This window comes from Amblyomma mixtum, chromosome 2, assembly GCF_055824585.1.
Source record: "Amblyomma mixtum isolate Tamu chromosome 2, ASM5582458v1, whole genome shotgun sequence".
In the NCBI taxonomy this organism is placed as follows: domain Eukaryota; kingdom Metazoa; phylum Arthropoda; class Arachnida; order Ixodida; family Ixodidae; genus Amblyomma; species Amblyomma mixtum.
In genome coordinates, this window is record NC_143013.1 from 277,842,302 (window position 1) to 277,864,747 (window position 22,446).

The following is a 22,446-nucleotide window of genomic DNA, read 5'->3' on the forward strand; positions in this document are numbered from 1 at the left end:
TGTAAAGACGACGTGGATTTGTCTGATTTGACATAGACCAGAAATGACAGCTTAGCACAACCCGGACTGTATACAGGTGTCGGTCTGTAACTTAGGTGTTCACCGTTGTCGAGGAGATTCGCTCCTTTCCGACCCTTTCTGAACGTACTGGACATGTTCTAACGATTCTATGCTGCCAGCAGCTTAGGGGATTCAGTTTTCTCCGAGACGCAAAGGGGCCCACTTTGGCACTGCACTCCAGAGTAGCCTAAGCGTTTGTTTCGATTAATTAATTTTTTTTTTCCTTGATCATAAAGTTTCGCATGAAGAGTTCTGGAACTTTGGATATCCGTTTCTAACATATTGACGCATAAAGCTCATATTTTAGATTTATATTTTCTATTTCGACTGATTACATTTATTATATGTTGCTAATGTCTGTTCCAGTCTCCAATTTCAGTAATTAACTACTTTTTGCTACATAATAAAATGTGCACCTTATTATATCTACGTCGTCAAAAAAGTGAGCTTTATTCGCTACCATACGATGTGCTCCAATAAACCAAGATGTTTAAATTTACGGGCGAATAAACGTCCTACGCACACTACCCTGAAATGGCGTCTTTTCCCCCGGCAAGGAAAGGGCTAATCATTTAACCTGATGTTTTTTCGCTGAACATTTCACCTTGTTATATGGTCGAAAAATCTTTTCTAATTGAAGCAATCAATGCTACTTTGAGTTCAGAAAAGATTCATGAGTGCGATATACTGTGCTTGTTGGTCTCGCCTAACGGCCGATATATATTTAACTTCTAGGGACAAAAAACGGTATAGAACGACTGACATCGCTGACGTTTACTGTTGTTTACTGGGTGAAAGGCAGCGCATGTGCGTAGCAAACAACAAAGAACATTTTCTTGGAATCCATACTTGCGCAGCCGGCATGATTTGTTCAGGATAACAGATCTATTGTGCTCACAAAGTACTGACGTAGTTTACCGCCTCAAGAGAGATACAGAACGCTTTCCAAATAACTGTTGCTATCCGGCTGCCAAGTCGGTTGGGTCACGAATGCTGCTACTTTTTGTTTTCAGGAGTGCGGTACGAGGAATAAGAAAATAGAAGACAACAGCATTAGAAAGACGTGGTTAAAGCCGCAGGAACAAAAGCAGAGGTCAGAAGTGCACCGAAGAATAGCTGGTTATTTATTAATAGATATTGTACTACAGGGATTGTTGTGTGTATTTCCATCCTCACGTTTTGTTAACGTGTTGTTCACCTTAATACGCAGAACCAGCAAGCCCCACTCATGCTTATTTTAATGTTATAAATTAATAGAAGAATAACACGAAGGGAAGGAGTTAAAAAGAAATGAATCTATTAGAAGTATGTGTTTAAGCCAGTTTGGTGCAATTAAGCACACAAGTTAGGATTGTAGGCGTTCTTAGTTGAATATAAGTGGAGGCACGAATCGCAGTCCCAGCGCGATGTGGTCCCTCTCAGAAACTGGGTGCGCGCAACTTAAGTAGCAAAGCAGAATCATTACAGATGCCCCACATCAGTGTGAAGTAGTTTTGTTCTATTAAATAAAGCTTTATAGCTTTGGCCGTATGGTTTCGCTTAGGAACATGGTAATCAGAAATTAGGTCCTTATTACAAATCTACTCTACATAGTGGGGTCCCATTAAACATAGGACCAACACAATTCCACCATCGACTTGCTGATTAATAAATTCGGTCTCGGCTTACCATCTCCTAGCCATCCTGGTAAACTCAGTTAGTAGTGCAACTGCTCCGGATAGGCGGTGGTCCCCAGTTAGACTCCCGAACCAGGACGCGTGCAGGACGTTCTCGTGCAGCGCGCGAGCAGACGTCGCGGGCAGATGACACTGTTTACACGATTTCGCTCTACTGTAGCAGATAGAACCTTGAAAAAAAAAAACAGAGCAGGAACCGGACAAGAGAAAAGAAGACGACGGCACAGGCGCTTCTCTCTTGTCCTGTTCCTTCGCTGTTTTCCTCAAGATGTACCAACTCACTCAACTCGCCGCTTTACTGTAGCAGATAGAAAGCTTCCACAAAGACAAGAAACAGACGAAGCATCTGAAGTGGCCATATTTTAAAGACATTTTGATTATGCTAGCAGTTAAAATACATTTATTCGCGCTAAAATCATGCATCCGCAGGCTGGCGAGCCATGGGCCTTGTCCTTATGAGAAAATCAAGGTTTGGGGCCATATTTATTTTCCTCCTGCTAGCCCTATTTTTGCTCATGCAGTGGACGGCATGCTGTACATCCAGCATGCGCGCACATTATTGCGCCGTACCTTTTTGGCAATGTACACAGAAGCTAAAAGATGCCGATAACGCGACAATGGGGCGTGTTCGGAGCGGACTGAGAATAGTCTGGACGTCTGGTTCAAGTATGGCCCTAAAAACTAATATGGATATTACTTACGGTGGGATACATGCCTCCCAATAATTAAGGAGCCCAACGTTAACAGTTTAAAAGTTATCTATTCAATATTAGTTAACAAGCCTGCTAGTTAGCACGCCTTAGCTGTACTCTGATGTACGAGGGGGTACCCAAAAGAAACCGAACTAATTTTTTAAATCGGCACAGCTTCTGTGGTACCGCGTTTTGTCGCTAGGAGCGCATAGAACGAACATTTCTGAGTCAGTAAGCCGAGTGCCGTCGCTGAAGGAGGTCAGACTAGTTTAGGCAGAGTTTTAGAGCGACTGTTTTGTGTGAGTGTCGTTTTTGCAATGGCTGATTTTCGTGAACAGCATGCGCCGGTGAAATTTTGTTTTTTTCTCAGAAACAGTGGAACGGAAACTCTTGAAATATTCAGAAAGACGTAAAAGGACGATGCTATGGGGACAACTCAAGTGTTCCTGAATTAAATCCTGAATCAAAGCAACAGTCATGCCAATGGAAAACTTCAAATTCATCGCGCCTCAAGAAAGCTCGTCAGGTGAAACCAAACCTCGAAACAATGCTGATTTGTTTTTTCGAAGTGAGAGCAGTCGTCCATTCAGAATTTGTTCCGCAGGGTCAGACAGTTAACCAGGCTTTCTGCTTGGATGTTTTGAAAAGATTGGGCAACAGTGTTCGGTGGAAGCGGCCTGATTTGTGGCAGACGGGTGACGGGTTTTTCCACCGTGGCAATGCCCCTGCTCACACAGCCCTGTCTCTACGAGAAATTCGGACCAAAAATGGCATGTCCTCTGTTCCTCAACCCTCATACTCACCCGACCTTGCCACGTGCTACTTTCTTTGTTTCCTAAAATCAAAAGACAGGTAAATGGAAAGCGTTTCGCTGATGTTGCTGAGGTGAAGACAAAAACGACGGAGGGACTGTCAAGCATCACAAAAGATGAATTTAAAAAATGTTTTGAAAAATGGAATGAAAGATTCGACAAACGTATTATTGTAAGTGGAGAGTACTTTGAAGGATAATAAAGGTCTGTGCTGAAAATGTGAACAAATAAGTTCAACAAAAATAAGTCCGGTTTCTTTTGGGTACCCCCTCGTATATTATCGCTTACAGTGCTAATCCGTAAAATTCCTCGTTTAGCTCAAAAAGCTTATTTTTAAAATTTGTGTAAAGTCTTAGGTGAAACGCCCTGCATATGCGCACAATGCATTTACCACTAGTGCGCAACCAGCGTTCGAAGCGAAAGTTTAGTTTGTGAGCCCATGCCTGAAATTTTCAAGAAAACATCTTTTCAAAACATCACTACTGTTTATATAGCTATATAGCTGCTGTCGTTATCAAGCTCTGCGGTTATTCGAGCTCTTCAGATTGCTTTCTTGGCGATAGTTTATTTATATTGTCACGTCCAAGGTGGGACAGACGTCAGTAGCAAAGCATCGCATTATAGTTGACCCCACCGAACGCCCTATTCGCCAACACCCCTACCGAGTGTCGACTAAGGAACGCGAGGCTATTCGGGCGCAAGTTGATGAAATGCTTCGCGATGATGTGATCCAACCGTCCACAAGCCCATGGGCCTCACCTGTTGTGCTGGTCGCTAAAAAGGATGGAACACTCAGATTCTGCGTCGACTACAGGAGGCTCAACAAAATTACAAAAAAAGACGTCTACCCACTGCCTCGAATCGACGACTCGTTCGACCGACTCCGCCATGCCCGATACTTTTCATCGCTCGACCTACGCAGTGGCTATTGGCAGATCGAAGTCGATGAACGTGATCGTGAAAAGACGGCGTTCATTACTCCTGACGGCCTCTACGAATTTAAGGTGCTTCCCTTTGGTTTGTGCTCCGCCCCCGCGACCTTCCAAAGAATGATGGACACTGTCCTAGCCGGCCTCAAATGGCAGACTGCCTCGTCTACCTTGACGACGTCGTCATTTTCTCTGCGACTTACGACGAGCATCTCAAGCGCTTGACGGCCGTCCTAAATGCCATCCGCGCGGCCGGCCTCTCACTAAAACCGGAAAAATGCCACTTTGCATTCCAACAGCTGAAGTTTCTGGGCCATGTCGTCAGCGCTGAGGGTATTAGCCCTGATCCAGAGAAGACGGCTGCCGTAGCTGCTTTCCCGACTCCTACTGATAAAAGTTCTGTTCGACGGTTTTTGGGCCTCTGTGCCTATTACAGACGCTTTGTCCATGACTTCTCCCGGATAGCCGAACCACTGACTCGTCTAACAAAGGACGACCAACCTTTCATCTGGGCCGACGAGCAGCAAAGGGCTTTCGAGGAGCTTCGCACACGCCTCCAAGCAACGCCCATACTTGGCCACTTCGACGAGGAGGCGGATACAGCATTGCATACCGACGCCAGTAACGTTGGCCTCAGAGCAGTTCTCGTTCAGTGGCAAGATGGCGCTGAGCGGGTCATTGCTTACGCCAGTCGCACCCTCTCTCGTGCCGAAGCGAATTATTCTACTACCGAAAAGGAGTGCCTTGCAATTGTCTGGGCGGTGACAAAATTTCGGCCGTATTTGTATGGTCGGCCGTTTAGAGTGGTCAGTGATCACCACTCTCTCTGCTGGCTAGCCAACCTTAAAGATCCTTCTGGCCGCTTAGCCCGCTGGAGTCTCCGCTTGCAGGAGTTCGACGTCACTATTGTGTACAAGTCCGGCAAGAAACACAGTGACGCTGACTGTCTATCCCCAGCCCCTATCCCGTGTTCTTCACCTGAAACAGATGACTCCGTTTTTCTCGGCGCTCTCACGACGCCTGATCTCGCTCAACAACAGCGAGATGACACCGAACTGCGGCCCCTCATCGATTACCTCGAGGGAGCCGCCTCATCGCCACCTCGCCTTTTTACGCGTGGCCTGTCGTCGTTCTGCTTGCGGGACGGCGTCCTTTACAAGAAAAACTACGCTTCCACAGACACTCAGTACCTGCTGGTGGTCCCAACGCCGCTGCGTCCCGACGTTTTGCAGGCATGCCACGACGAGCTTTCTGCCGGCTATCTCGGTTTCTCACGGACCTTGGCTCGCATACGACAAAAATACTACTGGCCCAAGCTTGCTGCTATTGTCCAGCGCTATGTTAAGACGTGCCGTGATTGCCAACGTCGGAAGACGCCGCCTGTCAAGCCGGCCGGTCAGCTGCAGCCTATTGGTCCTCCTCGAGTACCCTTTCACCAAGTCGGTATGGACTTGCTCGGGCCGTTTCCTACGTCATCTTTGGGCAACCGCTACATTATAGTCGCCACTGATTACCTCACCCGTTATTGTGAAACCAAAGCTCTTCCCAGCGGCACTTCTACTGATATTGCGAACTTTTTCATCTTTAACCTAGTCCTCCGTCATGGTGCCCCTGCGGTCGTTTTAACTGACAGAGGCACTGCATTTACTTCAACTCTCACCCAGGAAGTTATGCGGCTCAGTGGCACTTGTCATCGCAGAACAACAGCTTACCATCCTCAGACGAATGGCCTTACTGAGCGACTGAATAAGACCATCGCCGATATGCTTTCAACGTACGTCGACGAAGACCATAAGAACTGGGACCAGGTACTACCGTATGCAACATTTGCGTATAATATCGCAGTCCAGGAAACGACCCCCTTCACCCCGTTTCGTTTGGTGTACGGTCGCGAAGCCGTTACCATGCTGGATGCAATGTTACTGCCCGATGTCGCCCTTCCATCAGTTGCCGGCGCTGACCAATTCGTCCAGCACGCTGAGGCCGCCCGTCAGCTTGCTCGAACGAGACTCCGGACGCAGCAGGTTAAAGACGCTCAACGCTATAACCTTCGTCACAGGGAGGTAATTTACAACCCTGGCGATAAAGTCTGGGTGTGGGTTCCTGTTCGCCAGCGGGGTCGCTCCGAGAAGCTTCTGCGCCGCTACTTCGGCCCGTACGAAGTGCTGCGCAAACTCAGCGACGTCACCTACGAAGTGATTCCGCAAGGAACTGTTCGTACGTCCCGACGACAAACACAATCGGAAGTTGTACACGTTGCCAGGATGAAGCCCTTCCACGTCCGCTAGGTCAAGCATACGGTTCTGCTTGACCTCGCCACGCAGCATCGGGACGATGCTTTTTCACCGGGTCTTTTTCTGGCGGAAATAAAGTTTCTTCACTCACTCACCGGGAGGGGCAATGCCGCAACGCATTACTGGCGCCGCCTAGTAGTCGCGCTCAGGAGGCTGGCGCGCGCTCTTCTTCGCCCGTGAGCTCGCTCGCTAGTCGGTTAGCCGGCCGGGCCGTTTCCGCTGGCGCTTGGACGTTGTGGCAAATACAAACCTGCCTACCTGCTTCTGTGACAATATAACACATATTTATAAATACTGCTGTCTTTTTTCATTCGCGGCATAGCAGGGATCGATTACTGGGTGTAGTGTATGAATACAACAGTGTCAGCTTTCCCTAATCATGTAATAAGCCTAGAGGCTACATTTCCAATAGGTTTGTTTAGATGGGTACTTGCACCGTAGATCTTCGAAAACGACAATTTTACGCGCGGTGCTTTATCATCGACGTTTCTTGCTCCGCTTGCGAGGACCATCTCCAGGGCATTTGCTACAAATTTCATGTCGAGAGCGCTTTTAAAATGCTTTAAATTGTTATTTATCTGTCAAATGTGTCAAAATAAAGCGTTTCTATTTGGCATTCTGCCGGACAGAGTAACCCCTGAAGTCTTTGGTGTCATCTCAGCATCGCTTTGCTTCTAGGAGCCAACTGAAAGAGAACTCTAAAAACAGTCCCTGTGGCCTGCGTTTGCTTACAAGAAAAGTCATTGAATGAGGTAGATGTGTAGAGAGCGTTCCAAGGCCTGAGAAGAAGATAATATGAAAAACAACCACTTTGGTATTAAAAAGAAAGTCCACTGCTCCAGACTAGTACAAAAATATTGACATATCCTTGTAGAGCTTCCCGCATAGTAACCGAAGTTCGGGCAGAACACGAGGTTTTTGCCGGAATTTAAATTAAAGGGACTATGCAATAAATTAATTGAGATTACGTAAAGATAGGCAATCCATCACTCGTCACCCCAGCGCAAGATTTGAGCTAGCATCAATAACAACGAAGGTATAGACGATTAAAAATCACGCTCTTCCTCTCCCCCCTCAACTCGTACGCGCGGGGCACCATAAAAAAAATAAAGAAAACAGCTCCGGGACTGGGCTCCGCCCATGAATACGTCATTCGCTGACGTTCGGTTTACGACTTCCGGTTGTCGCACTCCCGAGGAGCGTCGTGCGTCGGCAGCGTCTCTCCGGTCTCTGCGCTTTCTTGGCTCCCGAACTCCCGACAGAAAGAGGTGGCAGAGGTAAATTGAAAACATATGCGTGAAGGCAATGCCCTGGCTCGCGCTTGCCCGAGGGGGTCGCGCGGCGGCTCGAGCAGACGATTTTCACTGCTACCGGAAGTGTGCCCGTGACGTCGTAGCTGCCGCGTCTCGAGCGAATGACAGCGTGTGGTGGCCTGCCGACGTCATGGGACTAGTGACGTCTGTTTTCCCGATTTTGGTTTCAAAATGGCTCCTACGAAGACACCAAACGGCCCGCGAGTTTTAAAAAACACGATTTTTAAAAATTCATAATAAATTGCCGGCTCAGCTCCGAAGACTCATACTTTGTGTCAATGCTTCTGAGCATCACTTCTGACATTTACAAGCGGCTTTTAATTCTTTGCATGGTCCCTTTAAATTCCGGCCCACACGTTGCCAACGCCGAACCCCAGTTTAGTCCCCCCCCCCCCCCCCCGCCCCAACGTAGTAACGCATTACGTAATTGAGGTTTCTGAAACCAATCTATACTTGCTTCTGCCCAGATTATTATGTATTTGCCGTGCACACCTGCAAGATGTCTAGCACAAAAGCCTCACCGGCATTAACTTAACGATGAACCATGTTTTAGCAGTGGCTTGAATGTAGTACCGAAGTTCGTATGGAATGAGCACAGCGGTCTATGACGTCCTTCTGTACATTTATTAGGCTTTGCTTTCCTGTATAGTACACTAAGAACCCTTCAGCCTGTCACAGGCTATGTCAAAACATGTCACAGGCTATCGAAACCTTGCCGGTAGTACAACGGTGCAAATTATCATGTTGCCTGACATAAGGGTGGTGTCGCTGAACTCTATACCATGTTTCATTTTTTTTTATCACTGGCTGCTGACGCATACTTGTTACTGTGCAGTCATTTAAAATTATCTGGAAGTTTTTTTGTGGGTGTTCATGATAATATCACATGCATCCACCGCTTATGACCAATACATGAGAAAAATCCGTAGGCAGAAAGCTTGTAATAGGAAGAAAATATACTGCAGGGAAATGGACTTAACTCAGAGAATAGTAATTTAAATCAATGATAATTCTTGTTAACCGGCAAGTTTGTACATCTTCGTGTTCAGATCAACGCTGAAAGTTCGCTTTGCGGGTTTTGCCAGATGATCGCTGTGCTTCGCACAACTTCATGCTTTCAACATAGGATATTGTGAAGAAAAGTGAAGTTCCCTTCCTTCGTACACATTTTAAGAGTGAGCGTACCTTCTTAAAAGTCTTCCATCCATGACGCAGCTCAACATTTTCCCCCTTAAAAGGTTTTGAACTAAAGCCGATTACGGAATGCCCTCTGTTGTGATTCTCTGCTTCCGAATAATTACTGTCAACTGCAAACTGTCGTTGTTACTAGGCAGTTGCAGGAAAGTAGTGCTGTGATAATACCGATGAAGCTCTGACATCATCAAACTTCCAAATGTGCTGTCTGATGTGAAGAGGTTTTTTATGAAAAATTATCCTCGTTCAAAGAACTAAGGGCTATATCGTGACGACTGCCTTCAGGGCAGGAATTCTGGAGGATTTTCGCCTTCCGCTTAAAGGCATTTAGTTTTCGTGATTGTATACATTATTGATACAGGAAAAAAGCAAGAGCTTTCAATGTGTGTTAAGCATTTGCAGCACCTTCAAAAAAGAGCAGATAATCTGTTGAACGCAACGCTACTCTTGCCCGCTTTTTTCTGGTCATGTTGCCATAAGCGACATTCGTTAAAAAGCGAACAGTGCTGTTTTTTGTTGCGAGCAAAAAAAGGAGGGTGATGAAAGCTATAGCTGGTTTTCCCTAAAATCCCGCTTAACTGCGGACGTAAAAAGTCTAAAAGAAAGACGACGAATAATCACAGACGTTCACTGATGTTTATTGCGTGAAAAGTATGCAAGTTTGCAACAATTGCGCTATGAGAAAATCAAATTCTCCAGGGCACACGAGCGCGTTCTAAAGGACTTATCTTGTTATCGGCTGTTGCCTCCATTCGATACTTGTAAAGGCCAAAGCTGAATTTTTGTTCGGTGATGTGTAATACTAAAAAATTATGTGTCCACACAAAATGCATATTATTAGCAAAGATCAACAGTCGCGTGCCCTTGAGACTTTTGCCCTCTCTACTATGTCAGTATGGACACGTAAGATTTCTTTATAATTCCCACTTCCGCAATCACCGTGGTCCGTTTGGTATAATATTTTCTTACTCAGAAAGTGCGTGACACTTTCAACTTACTAAATAGATACGCCGAACCTCTAAGGGATATCTGTTGCTATCTGTATTATCAATTGTTTAAGTTCAGGTCAGATCATTATATTAATGCGGAACCATTATATGGCTCATCAGGCGGAAACTCTGTCGTTATTGTCCCCGTTAGACGGTCCGAAAACCCACGTGTCCTCATAACGTCATCGGCAATGCCAACACCATCAGGAAAGAAAGAAAAATAAAATTACTCCAAAAAATTTCTCCCGAAGTGCGTCTCGAACCTCGACCGGTGCGAACAAATCGAATCGCGGCCCCATAATTAGAGCGCTACGCCATCAACTTTTTGTTTTTGTCAACATGTTATTTATCACGGAGATGGAATGTTCTATATACTACATGCACTATGTACAAACCACAAGGAAAAGTTTTGCAAATGAACGCGATGTAAAACACGACGCACCTAAGCAACCTAGCAATAAAAGAAAACGGTAAGGAAGTCACTGCACTAAGAGTTAATGCCACTCTGCTTCGAATTCTGTCCGGGCACACAGTTGCTTCAGATGGACAATCATTCTACTGAAGCGGTCTTTTGTAGAAATAAGTATTCACAATGCCGGTCCATCATGTGTATTTTCCAAAGGCCGTGTAGTCCAATTAGACAGAAAATATGTCTAAGGGTTCATCAACAAATGGCAGTACGGAGAGATACCGTAGAGCATGCGATGTCAAATTAATACTTTTTTTAATGACCACTTCAAGATATCTCCGAGTAGTATTGCATCTTTGCAATTGACGAAACAATGCTGTACCAGAGCATCAAAAAAGTGGCAATTTGCTGTAGAGACAGAAATGTCATTTTTCTCCAATCATAAATTAACGAGCAATGACTCGCTGTGTGACATATAGAAAAATGTCTTTCTACACGGGGATAGTAGCATTAAGTACTCTTTTGAGTGCGTCATAAGTAATTTCTGGAGCATCACAAAAGTGGCAATTTGCCATAGGGACAGAAATGCCGTTTTTCTCCAATCATAAATTAACGGGCAATGACTCGCTGTGTGACTTATAGAAAAATGTCTTTCTACACGGCGAGAGTATTATTTAAGTACTCTTTGAGTGCGTCATAAGTACGTCATTAGTACATCATGAGCACGTCATAAGTGCGTCATTGGTATATCATGAGTACGTGATTTCCCGGTAAATCAAAATACGAAAAAAGGCACATAGTCGGAGGGAAGGGCATATAAATTAAATCCTTGTAGAGCCGCTCCCTGCACAATGAAAACAGGAGCTCGGGGACAGGAATAGAAAGCTGGCTGCTTCTACTAGAAAACTCTTTTAATAGCGCGGTCATTCAACCGTAAACTAAAACAACTCCGCCACCCTCATGGCAACAAGTACGCTCGGCGGTCAACGAAGAAGAGAAATGCCGCCGTTTTCAGCCGCCGTGTCTTTAAAGAAGTCGAAGAAGTTGAGACGTAGAAACCACCCACGACAATCTCGAAAAATGCAGAAGCAGTTTCGCATGGCTGCAATAAGAGCAAATAAATCTGGCTCATTTTGCGTCAAATAGAATTGTAACATATCCGCGTACCAGCGGCTTTCAACATGAATATAAAACAAAATATATCTCGACGAAATTTTTATTACCACTTGTTGTTGGTCGTGCGAATGAAATTAGATACATAATTTACTGGAAATATGCTGCTTCAAAACAGAAGAGGTTCTTGCGCTAATAGTTCACGTAATAAAGGCGTTGTGTGTGAAATCTATAATTAGGCTCTATATGCCATTATGAAAGACATACTGGTTTCGGAGGCCCCATGGCTCAGCTCCTCCCTGAACATCCAAATGCATGTCTTAACAAGAGCTACTGAGCTCGCCGAGAGCCAAGGGCTCAAGGCTTCCTGGTAGGGCTGCACTCCACGCGTGCTTATTACGCTTTGTCGACGAATTAAAAGCTCTTAATCCTCCTCCTCCTCCTCCTCATCTGAAAATGCAACGACCAAGTATTGTGTTTACTACTTGGCCGTACGATTGTTTTCAAAGCAGAGAATTCGTAAGATGAATGGTTGCGTATATAATATAAAGTTGTGCGCATATGATGAAGACTGTCGAAGCAAACACGCAAATTAAGAACACCTTGCAAAGAGGCAGGATTAAAAACTTTAATTTGAGCACTCCTTTGGTGCTGCAGCATTGATGACTGTATCGTTAAGCTCTTCGTAGTCGTTCCATTCAGAAGCGTCCAAGCAGCTCCCGGTCGCATTGTTGCCAAGTACAACACATATACAAGGAGGTGAGCAAGGAGACGTGTTGTTTGGATTGCACTAAAAGAAAACGGAAATGTGAAACCCATAAGTCAATCGTTTTTTTTCTGGCCGCCGCAGGTGGCAACTGCCACAACCATAGAAGCCCGCCTGAGAGAAATTTACAATTGTAAGTCGTTTTGGCTCGGTTGAATCTTCTTGTATTTACGTAAAAAAAAATTGCAACGCAGAATAGACGCAGTCGAGGAAATGGTTCCGCGGAAGACGAAATCTTCTCTCCAGCACTCTAAAATTGATATATAGAATCGATTAAATATGCAAGAACTACAGAAGTATCAATGCCTGAAACATTGGATGCGTAACCAGAATTATGCAGTCTATCATTTGACCTTTGAAGGATGCAGGATATCCAAAGTGTACCTAGCGTTGACAAGAAAACCTCTACTGGTTGCTTGCAGTTATTTATTGATTTCGTAAAGAGGTGACCATTTGATTTGCTACATCGCTCCGTGGTGTGCGCTACTCTCTGAGTCGTACAAAAGTTAGCGCAAAACACAAGATACTCACAAGAAAGGTGGACAGGACAACGCAGGACAAGTGTTACTTGAGTACCTTTCTCTGAGTCGTCATAATGGCTATTTTTTTGCAACAGGGGCCAATGTAACAACTAGCATTTCTGAACGGGAAAGTCGCAATCCTATCGCTGGGCGCGCACCTCCTGTTAATTTAGAACGATGGCCGATGTTTCTACTAGCCGCTTTAACTCTCATGCAAGGAAACCTTGTTTCAATTATTGTATATTATCCGTTCAAATACTGGAAACAGCAGTATATGCCCTTTTTTGTGCTACTCTTTGCCTTCAGTTGCACATCTTCGTTTATCCCTCTTCGTTTACAATGTGAGTGGGTCGTAGCTGCCTCCGGACTGCAAAGTAGGAGCACGCGTTAAAACGCTGACACCTCTCTACTACGCGTTTGTCTCTGTTGGTTGCGTCGGCGTTGCGGTTAGAAAACACGAATGGCGCGTCATGCTTTCGCTATATACCGCAGATGGGCCGCAAAAAGAAACAATACTGTTCTTCTAAATCATGTAAAAGCCTTAATATGCCATTTATGTTTTGATAATACGGCCCACTTGCGAAAAAGAGCGTGTTTTTTTTTATATAAACCTATGTCATTCCGCCTTGAAATAACGCCGACTGGATGTCTCTCTCATGACTCGCTATCGGCTGAATAGAACTATAAAATAACCCCACGATATATCTAGCTGCCTGAAATATGTTTTGAAGAAAATGAAGGCTTTAACTGCGAATAATTTCTTCAGTTATGTTGGCCTTTCTTTACAGCATATGGGATCGCAATTCTTACTTTTTCCGCATTTCTGTTCCTGCCATTTTCAACAACTTCCTCGCGTTTTTTTTGTTTGCGTGGTATGCTTACTTTTATTTTTTACTCATAATTTCGTGTTAAATGACTGTTAACTTGTTTGCTTGTGCTTGCTGTAACCTACTGATTTGCGCGACCCATATTTTTGTTCACGTTTTGTGTTACTTGTGACTGCTGTTCTTTTGTCATTTTGTCTATTGTACCCCACTCCCCTCTGTAATGCCCTCGGGCCCTGAGGGTACTGAAATAAATAAATAAATAAATAAATAAATAAATAAATAAATAAATAAATAAATAAATAAATAAATAAATAAATAAATAAATAAATAAATAAATAAATAAATAAATAAATAAATAAATAAATAAATAAATAAACGTTTTGCATCTACAACCTTCCTCACTGAAAACATTTAAACTTCACAGTGTTCCCTTCTCTTTTATAATTACAAGTGCTGCAATAAAATCAGTGGACAAAATGCTTCAGATATGTTGTCGCACCTCTACACCAATGGTGCGAATGCCGTTCTTCTGGAGATCATTACCCTTGAAAAGTGTATTCTCGCCAAGATTTACTTTACAAAATATCAGAATAGACCAGCGTGGAAACTTGCGTCGTGATATAGCCGCAGAAAACTACCCCACTTTAATTCCCCGACTTAAATTACTGTTTAATAACTTTTACACTTAACGGGGCAGCGCTTTTACAGAGTATAGTAAAGATGCCAGCTTTTTTACGTTTCTGCATTGTCACATAATGCATTTAAAAACGTGTTTTCTCACTTCATACTACATTTTTGTTCAGCATTTTCGTTGCACACGTGCATTATAAGTACGCAGCACATATATAAAGGACAGAAAGAATGATAACGTACCGGTACCTCACATTCCGGTTGGCTATTGCTGTCAGTACGAGAACTTACGTTGGGCATACTCATGCAGAAGCTTCTGTAAAGAGAACTGTACGAACATATTTTTGACAGTAGTGAAAGACCACTTCGTACCTAATACTTTTTTTCCATTGGTCCCACAATTGCTACAGCCCTTGGGAAATTGAAATGAAAACTGGTTTCCTGAATATGTTTTTTTTTTCGCCTTTCTTTACGTCGGTTGTCTCCATTCTGCCATGGCTGCTTAGGTCCGAAGAGCTTGCCTGCCCACAGCGCTCTTGATCAAGTATCTTTGCGAAGCTGTGATTTCCTGAAAAGACCTTTTTTTACTGCGATTTAAATTATTGGCACTATGCACACGGCACGCAAGAACAACACGACGCGTTGTTCACTGGATGGGCGAAACTCAGATTTAATTTGTTTAGATTATCGATAAAAAGCGCTCAGTGCAATAATGTTTTTTCCCTCGTGCCACAATCAAAGATTCGACATTGTGGCACGAAATACTCCAGGAGATTATAGAGTAAACAACATGGGAACTTGCCTTCATTTTTATGTAGGCATACTAAACATATATAGCCGGCAATAAAAGGGAAATGAGGGGCTCGTTACGACATACACACGAAAGAAGCGAACAGTCCTACAATTCAAGGCGCACAAATGAATGTTTATATTTTAGCGTGCCATCGTGGTCCTGCCTCACAAGACGACGACAGCCCCAGCACGCCTGCAGACCCACGCGCTTGCTGGATTTCCTGGCAGCTCAACTGAATGCCGGCGGCGCGCGCAGTCCCGTTCCCGCCTGGCTGAGCGGGCCCTGCCAAATATATTTTTGGAGACCAGACTACGACTTGTGTCTGCGACTCAGCTTCACAAATTTTGAATTGTTGAATTGTTGCCACTCGTCCAGGAACATTCACTTCTGTTCCTGGATTTTTTTACTGCTACCCGCGCTGCCTCTCTATCCAGAATATATTCCACGATTTCACTTCCTCGTTAAATCGGACTTGTGTTCCAGTTTAAGCCAAGTGGCCGCTTTTGCTGCGGCCAGGGCAGTGTCCACGTATAGCTTGCTACTACCCAGCCCTACAGAGCTGTCCCCAGTGCAGGTGCAGTTTTGCAAACTTTTGTTTTTCATTTTGGCTTCGGTGGTGGCATGCACGGAGCCTTTACTATCTGCCACGCGTCAACTGACTGCAGCACTTTCGGCACTTGCAGCCGCTTCTCACTTAACACCGAATAAGTAATCCAGACTAGCGGGAAATATTGTGGTTTCTAAAAGCAACGGGTGCCAAATGCAGCTAAGACTAGTGTAAGCATTTACTCATAGTAAAGGGAGCAAAACTTGGTTCGTGGGCTATACCACTCTTCTGCTAGCTGCCAGGAACTAGTATCTGCTGGAAGCTCCCCGCTGATTTCATTTGAACTTGCCACTCTGGTAGTGCGCGGTGTGACTTCTTGATCTCTAACTAGGCAACTTGATCTCAAACTAGGTGACTTGCGGCAATTTCCCTTCAGTTGATGAACTTGTTTCACTGCTACTTCTCGCTGATATATTTAAAGAATCACTTTTCCTGGAACAGGTTGCAACTTTATGCGCTCCACTATAATTCGTGCCACCCATCCACTGTTAATTTCTTTATGACACAGTTGTCAAGATTTGCTTTTTTTTAGCCGTGTACTCATGGTCATGGTTACATATCGCACTCAACAATCTCCCTTTAGATCGCCATAATAGAGCTGACGAATACGTGACTTTCTTGAACAATACATGCTGGACTGTGAAGATATGGGTATTTTATTTTTCACACTGATTGTAGAGGAGAAACCTACTTCAATAAAACACGTTGCTCAGCTAGTTGCTATGTTATAACTGGTAACACTTTTTCGTTCTGTCCTCGTGTACGTCGCGGTACTCTACTTTTACAGTCGGAAGGTACGACTGCCAGCAAAGCATTTGTTTGTTCATGCAAGCACCAACTTAAAAGACGTCCTGCTTTAGTATCACGAGTTCTCTCCCGTTGCGTCAGAATCCTCAAACATTGTTGTTTTTTTAGACCAAAATATATCAAATTCATGAAGATTTTTATCTTCATGGGCAATGCAGGTATTCCACATGTGTACCTGAAGATTCACACCCTAGTTTTAAACGAAAGTCACTTGTAGTTAGCTGCAGAATAAGAGCTTCAGTCTCTCTAAGTATATGCACACCCAAAGGGCGAATCAGCTATCAACACTTGACTGTGCCTTGCATGGAGAGCGGGACATAATGTAATTGCACTCGAGAGAATGACCAAAGTTTTGTTCTCTTCGCTGCCGGAAAAGCTCGTAAAATGAGTGCACTTACAATACGTGTAAAGCAATCAGCGCCAGGAAAGCAGGCCGAAAACTTGCGGACTGGCTCATTGTTCCAGGAAGCAGGCCTCCTTCGCCGGTTAATACAAGCAAGCCAGTCGTGTACCATTATATACAGCCTGCACCACAGCTGCTTACAATGGGAAGCCATGAACACCCGTCGATGTTGAAAGCTACCCTTAGCAACAGGCCACCCACGCCGCAACGCGTGTCGTACCACGCTGTGCACAACCTGAAAGTCGCTTATAACGGAAGAATCGTGACGCACTAAACAAGTTGATGTCAATGGTATTTCGCAAAATCTCTCCGGCAATCCTCTACCCACGTCTCAGAAAATTTGTGGTCTAGAACTGATAATACGACATAATTCCAACAAACTAAAAAAAATGAAATAAAAATCGCTGCAGGAGGCTTCCGTCGTGTTGGAGAAAACAGACAAGCGATGCGAGTTATTGTATTTCACCGAAAAGTGATCACTTGTAAGAGATTTTTTTAGATATCGGCATGTAGGAAGGACACAAAACACTCTTTACTTGGTTCAATTTTTTTTATCTGACTCTGTGTTCTGGTCTCGACTTGATGTAGTACATTGCTGACAAAGGCACGCAAGGGAGCAGGGAGTATCTTTAACTTCAACTTCCTTTTAATACTCGTCAAGAACAACTTATGACACTTTCACGCCGTCAGAGAGTGCTAGCGTCATATATTTCAGATGGGAACCGATATTCTCCGTTCGTATCAATGGTCATTTTCACACTCCTAGAAAAAGAAAACAAATCAGTGCTAATTTTTGACGTAAATTGGCTGGCAGTTAAATGTTGCTAGCGTTCATTTTAAGCTCTTTTTAAAGGCTGCCCTAATGTAGAGTGAAAAATTCATGTGTTTATTTTGGTAAAGGCTTACGAGTTCCAAAGGTTTATATAGCTCAATTTTCGAGGTTTAAAGCAAACGCGAAACCTAAATTGGAAGTACATTCGCTTGCAGAAGGTTTCTAACATGCTACCGAGCATCAGCAACCTATCATCACTAAACCTACATTGACTGCAGGATAAATATTTTTTCACTGATTTTTAATTCTTACTGTCCAGCACGGTCTGCGGCTACCTTATCTCCTCAGAATTCATAGTCTAAGTTTTCCACATGACTTTGTGCCATGCGGGGCGGCGTTTTTCTTCTCTCAGAATCCAATGCCCTAACCTAATAGTCCACCATTTTTGTTTTCAACAAAATATATGTCCCGCAAACATTCATTCTCATTCAAAACATTCTTTATTGACAGGTAATGCTATTTACATGCCCCTTTTTATTACTCGTCCACGCGCCCATACTGTAACCTTTTCCATGTCCTTCTTTCCACGAGCCGCGTTAGACTGGAACGGCCTCTCCCACTCCGTTGCTGCTATCACCTGCCCATCATCCTTCAACGGCAACATTGAGCTTCATATGTCATCGTGAAAAATGTAACAAGATTTTTGATGACTCCACCCCTTAAGTAATACCCCGAAAGGGGCCTTTAAGTTAAATAAATGAAATGAAATGAGAGAACCCAGAAATCTAGCGGGAGTAGTGAAGAGTCCTTCGGTTAGCCTTCAGATATTTTGTCATTATAAGCGGTAAAGAAAACGCAAGAACAATTCAAACCGAAATACAAAATGACAACTTTCACCTAAAATGAGCACAAATTTCTGTGAATAAAGGGAAGCGGTAAAAGAAAGTACATTTTGTTAGTACTAAAGCGCCATTATGTCTTGTATTTGCAGACACCGGGCTAATGGCTGGCTGGCAACCGGACCTCACCATTGCCTGCATATCGGAGCCAATGGAAGCCAGTGGTAAGATCCGGTCGCCTGTTGTTGACACAGCTCTGCGATGCACCTCGTTAATGGCAGCATATTGGGTCCAATTTCAACACGTGGTAAGGCCCGGTCTCAAACCACTCATTGGCCCGGTCGCTTGACATAGACGCTTCAAAGCAACGGGTATGTGAGGGTGACCACTGACAGAGGACCGAATGAATATGAGCTGGACAACGGGAATGAGACAACTTACATATTAAGTCCACTGTTTTCGCAAGGTACTTTTACTATTACTTTAATTATTTAGTGTAGAAATATATTATTAACGTAATGCTTTTGGCAACTTCTTTCCTAGAAGTGTAGCTACAAAAAATAAAAATCAACCATAGTTTGTTCTTATTCTTGGCACAGTCAGTGCGGTGGAAGGTCTTGTTCGCCGTGAGTACTTACTGGTGTTGTTTGTTATTAGCACTGAAGGACAAGCAATGGCATTGTGAATCACCTCAGTAACTATTATTAGTACATGGTTACTAATACGCATGTTCAAAGGTAGTACAGTGCAAGGAAGTATGAGCGGTAAATTTTTAGCGAATTTTAAATTCGATAAAAATTTGATTGTTGCCTATTAATGAATTAAATTCTCTGTAGAGCTGTCTATTGAGTGAGGAAAGGTTAGTACATGTTAAGGCATAAAAACTTATTGCATATGTAATATAAAGGCGAATGAAGCTGTAGTTGAGCGTGAGAGCGTTTTCATGCGAAACAGGTAGCGTAATTTGCAAATGAGCTGAATATTTTTTCAGTTCTTTACACTTATGTGTCGAACATGTTTGTCGCGCTGAACCTTGATATCGTATAACACGAAAAACTTTTGTGGTCAATACCTTGTGGCCTCTAAGCACCAAACCAAACACATGCATTATTAGTTAGGGGTGTATTCTTTGCTGCAAAATATTATAGTTACTTTATAGTACGTTGGCTAACAGGCAGTTTTTTATAAACAGATTGAAAGACCAGCTAAGAGGTAGTTTGCTTTTGAATAGAGATCTTGTTCATTAATGGGTGTCACAAAATTTTTAGTGTTGGCTGGGTATGAGGTAGGCTACCGATAAGTAGTTAGCATGCGATTAAATAAGTCAGGAAAAGACAAAGAATGGATCCCTGCGGCACGCCATAGTAGGTTGCTCCTTTTGAAGACTCAACGTTGTCCACATGGTTTTGCAAGTAATTATAAGTTTTGAAGGTGTGCCTCAACATTTGTACTTACTTTGTTCACAAATAATGCGTCATAATTAAGCAAGAAAATTGCATTCAAGAAATTTATGAACATGCTAATTGTGAGTAATTTTTTCTGCATTTTGCTTCATTTTGTGGACTATGTTAAGTAGTGCCAGGTTAGCTGATTTTTCCTTCGGCTACATGTATTTTTCTTTCGCATAAAATTGTTTTGCAGCAGAAAGTTATCTAGTAGTGCGAACACGACATGGCAGTCTGATTTTTATTTTCTGGCTGTCAAAGATAAAATATTTTTAGCTGTTTGGCTGTCAGCTCCTTCCTTCCCAGATGGCACTGACGTAGATTATATGTCAGAATAGGAGTACAGCCTGGTAGGAGAGCATGTTTGCTCAAAATAGGCTTGCTTTGAAAAATTAGTGATCTTTGCCCTTACTGTTAATGCAGCTGTCTAAGATTCATGCATGTTCCGTGCAAACAGCGATCAAGCAAGAAATACAAGCGACACTGGGCTTTTTAATGTTAGGCCGGCCCGATCAAGGATTTGATGTATCCGTATAGTTTATATGAATTACTAAACTCTCCATCACATTTTATAACATGCGGCAGGGGTCTGTTCAGAGATAGCAATATTTCTTTACTTCCATTCTCTTTGTAACCATCGTCTTTATATCGCGCTTCCTTCGAGTAGACATCATTAGTAGAGGTCTCTTATGCGGGAATCTGATTAGATTTCAAATACTTCACTTGTCCTTGCTGCATCGTTCGGTGCTCCAATTAAGGAGTTGTTTATCAATAACTCGATGCAAGCTGCGGTTAGTACCGGTCCTGCAATTATAAAATCATGTCAAGTTCCGAGGCTCCCGCCCTCGGTCTAATTATTTTTTTCATTCGTGTTTCTCGTCTTCATTTTAATCTCTGCATAACCTGCAAGTAAGCAATTTAAATGTTTGAGTGCTGTAGGCTTATTCACCAAAGATATGTAAGCAAGTAAAAAAAATATCTTATGGGCATATCTGCGAAATTCCTGATCCATCATACGTATTCTAACCGCAGTCATCCCTGTACGTGGAGCATTGGTTTATTTTGCTGCTTGAAAGCCTAACCTTCGTATATAGAGCGTTATAAAAGTTAAGCATTATAGATTTTCTAAATATTGGTTGGGTATTATCGTAGTTAAACCAGGCAGGCGTGCAAAAGCAAGTGGCCATTCTTGAATTAGATTTGACACATAAGATCTACCGTAAGGGTATGATGCGAATGTTTTAGTGGGTTAATGCCAATATATGCGGAATTGGCCATTCTCTGCTTAACCTTCATATATGGCGGCGAGTACTAATACGACTACCAGCGCAGTGGAGCAGACAATAAGCGATGCGCCACTGAAATGGCAGGGGTCAGTTTCAAAAATTGGGTATTTGAACCCGGTGGCTGTTTCAAGCACAGCCACTGGTTGGGATTGAGCGACCTATGCTGCTCTTTCAGAGCGACCTCTCGCGACCAATCATTAATTTAACTGCCATCTGCAAGGGCACGTTGTCATGCAAGACTACGTGACCTAGGTGGCGCTACGACCTCCTCCTTTTGGCTGTAGCTTCCGCGACGCTTCTCCGCACTCACCCGAGTAACACGTGTAAACTCGGGTTAGTTCACAGCCCAAAACAAGACAAGGTGACAAGACAAGATTCTTGCTCATGGTTGGTACGCCTGGACTAGTGCTGTCGCACTAAAATTAGGCGCTGAGAATTACGTAAAATCCAATTCTGCACATATGTGCGCTGATATTTGTGGCAATGGGTTGTTTGTAAAAGTATATTTGTTTCCATGAAGCTGCAGGTGCAGTCTGTACGTACAGTACAAAAATAGTTTATATAATGAGTGTTTATTTTGAATACTGTTGCGGGGACAATCACCAAGATGAACCATAACTTTGAAAGCACCTTGATAAGCCGATGTTGGAATTGCAAGGCCTTATCTACACAGCCAATGGGGAGAGCACTGACGAGATAGGTAACATTCAATGTACCTTTTTTATGAAGGGCTTGGACAAGAATTTTCATGTTTAAGCAACTTGGCAGCTTCGCGTTGATGAAAGGCACCGCTTAGGAGCGGGTACCATTTTTCTGCTCGAAGGAGTTTTTGAACGTGTAGCTTGCAGTGGGACAGGATAGCTTATGTGGCAACTGGCTGTGCTCAATCAATGGCTGGAAGAGAGCGGTCTCGTGGACATTTACGGACGAAGCTCGTATGTTTTGCTGTCTCCGAACAGATCGTGGAGGTGCACTGTATTTTTCACCAAGAAGCACTCTGCGGCAACACACTGAACATGAAACCTGTCATGGACATTTTGTACGGCGCGGAGAACAACCTTCATTCCAGAGCGCTCAACCATGGTCAGTAATCTGTGTTTTACAGGAGGTGGAAAGCAATGATTGAGAGACCTTATACAAAACGAACGTGCACTGGTTGTGCCACGGAAATTTTCAAAGCGGTTGCTTCCGTCCCAAGTGGAAATTGACAGCTTTTTGAAGGAGAAAAACAGGACCACTACTCATATGTCAAATGCGAAGTGGCATCGC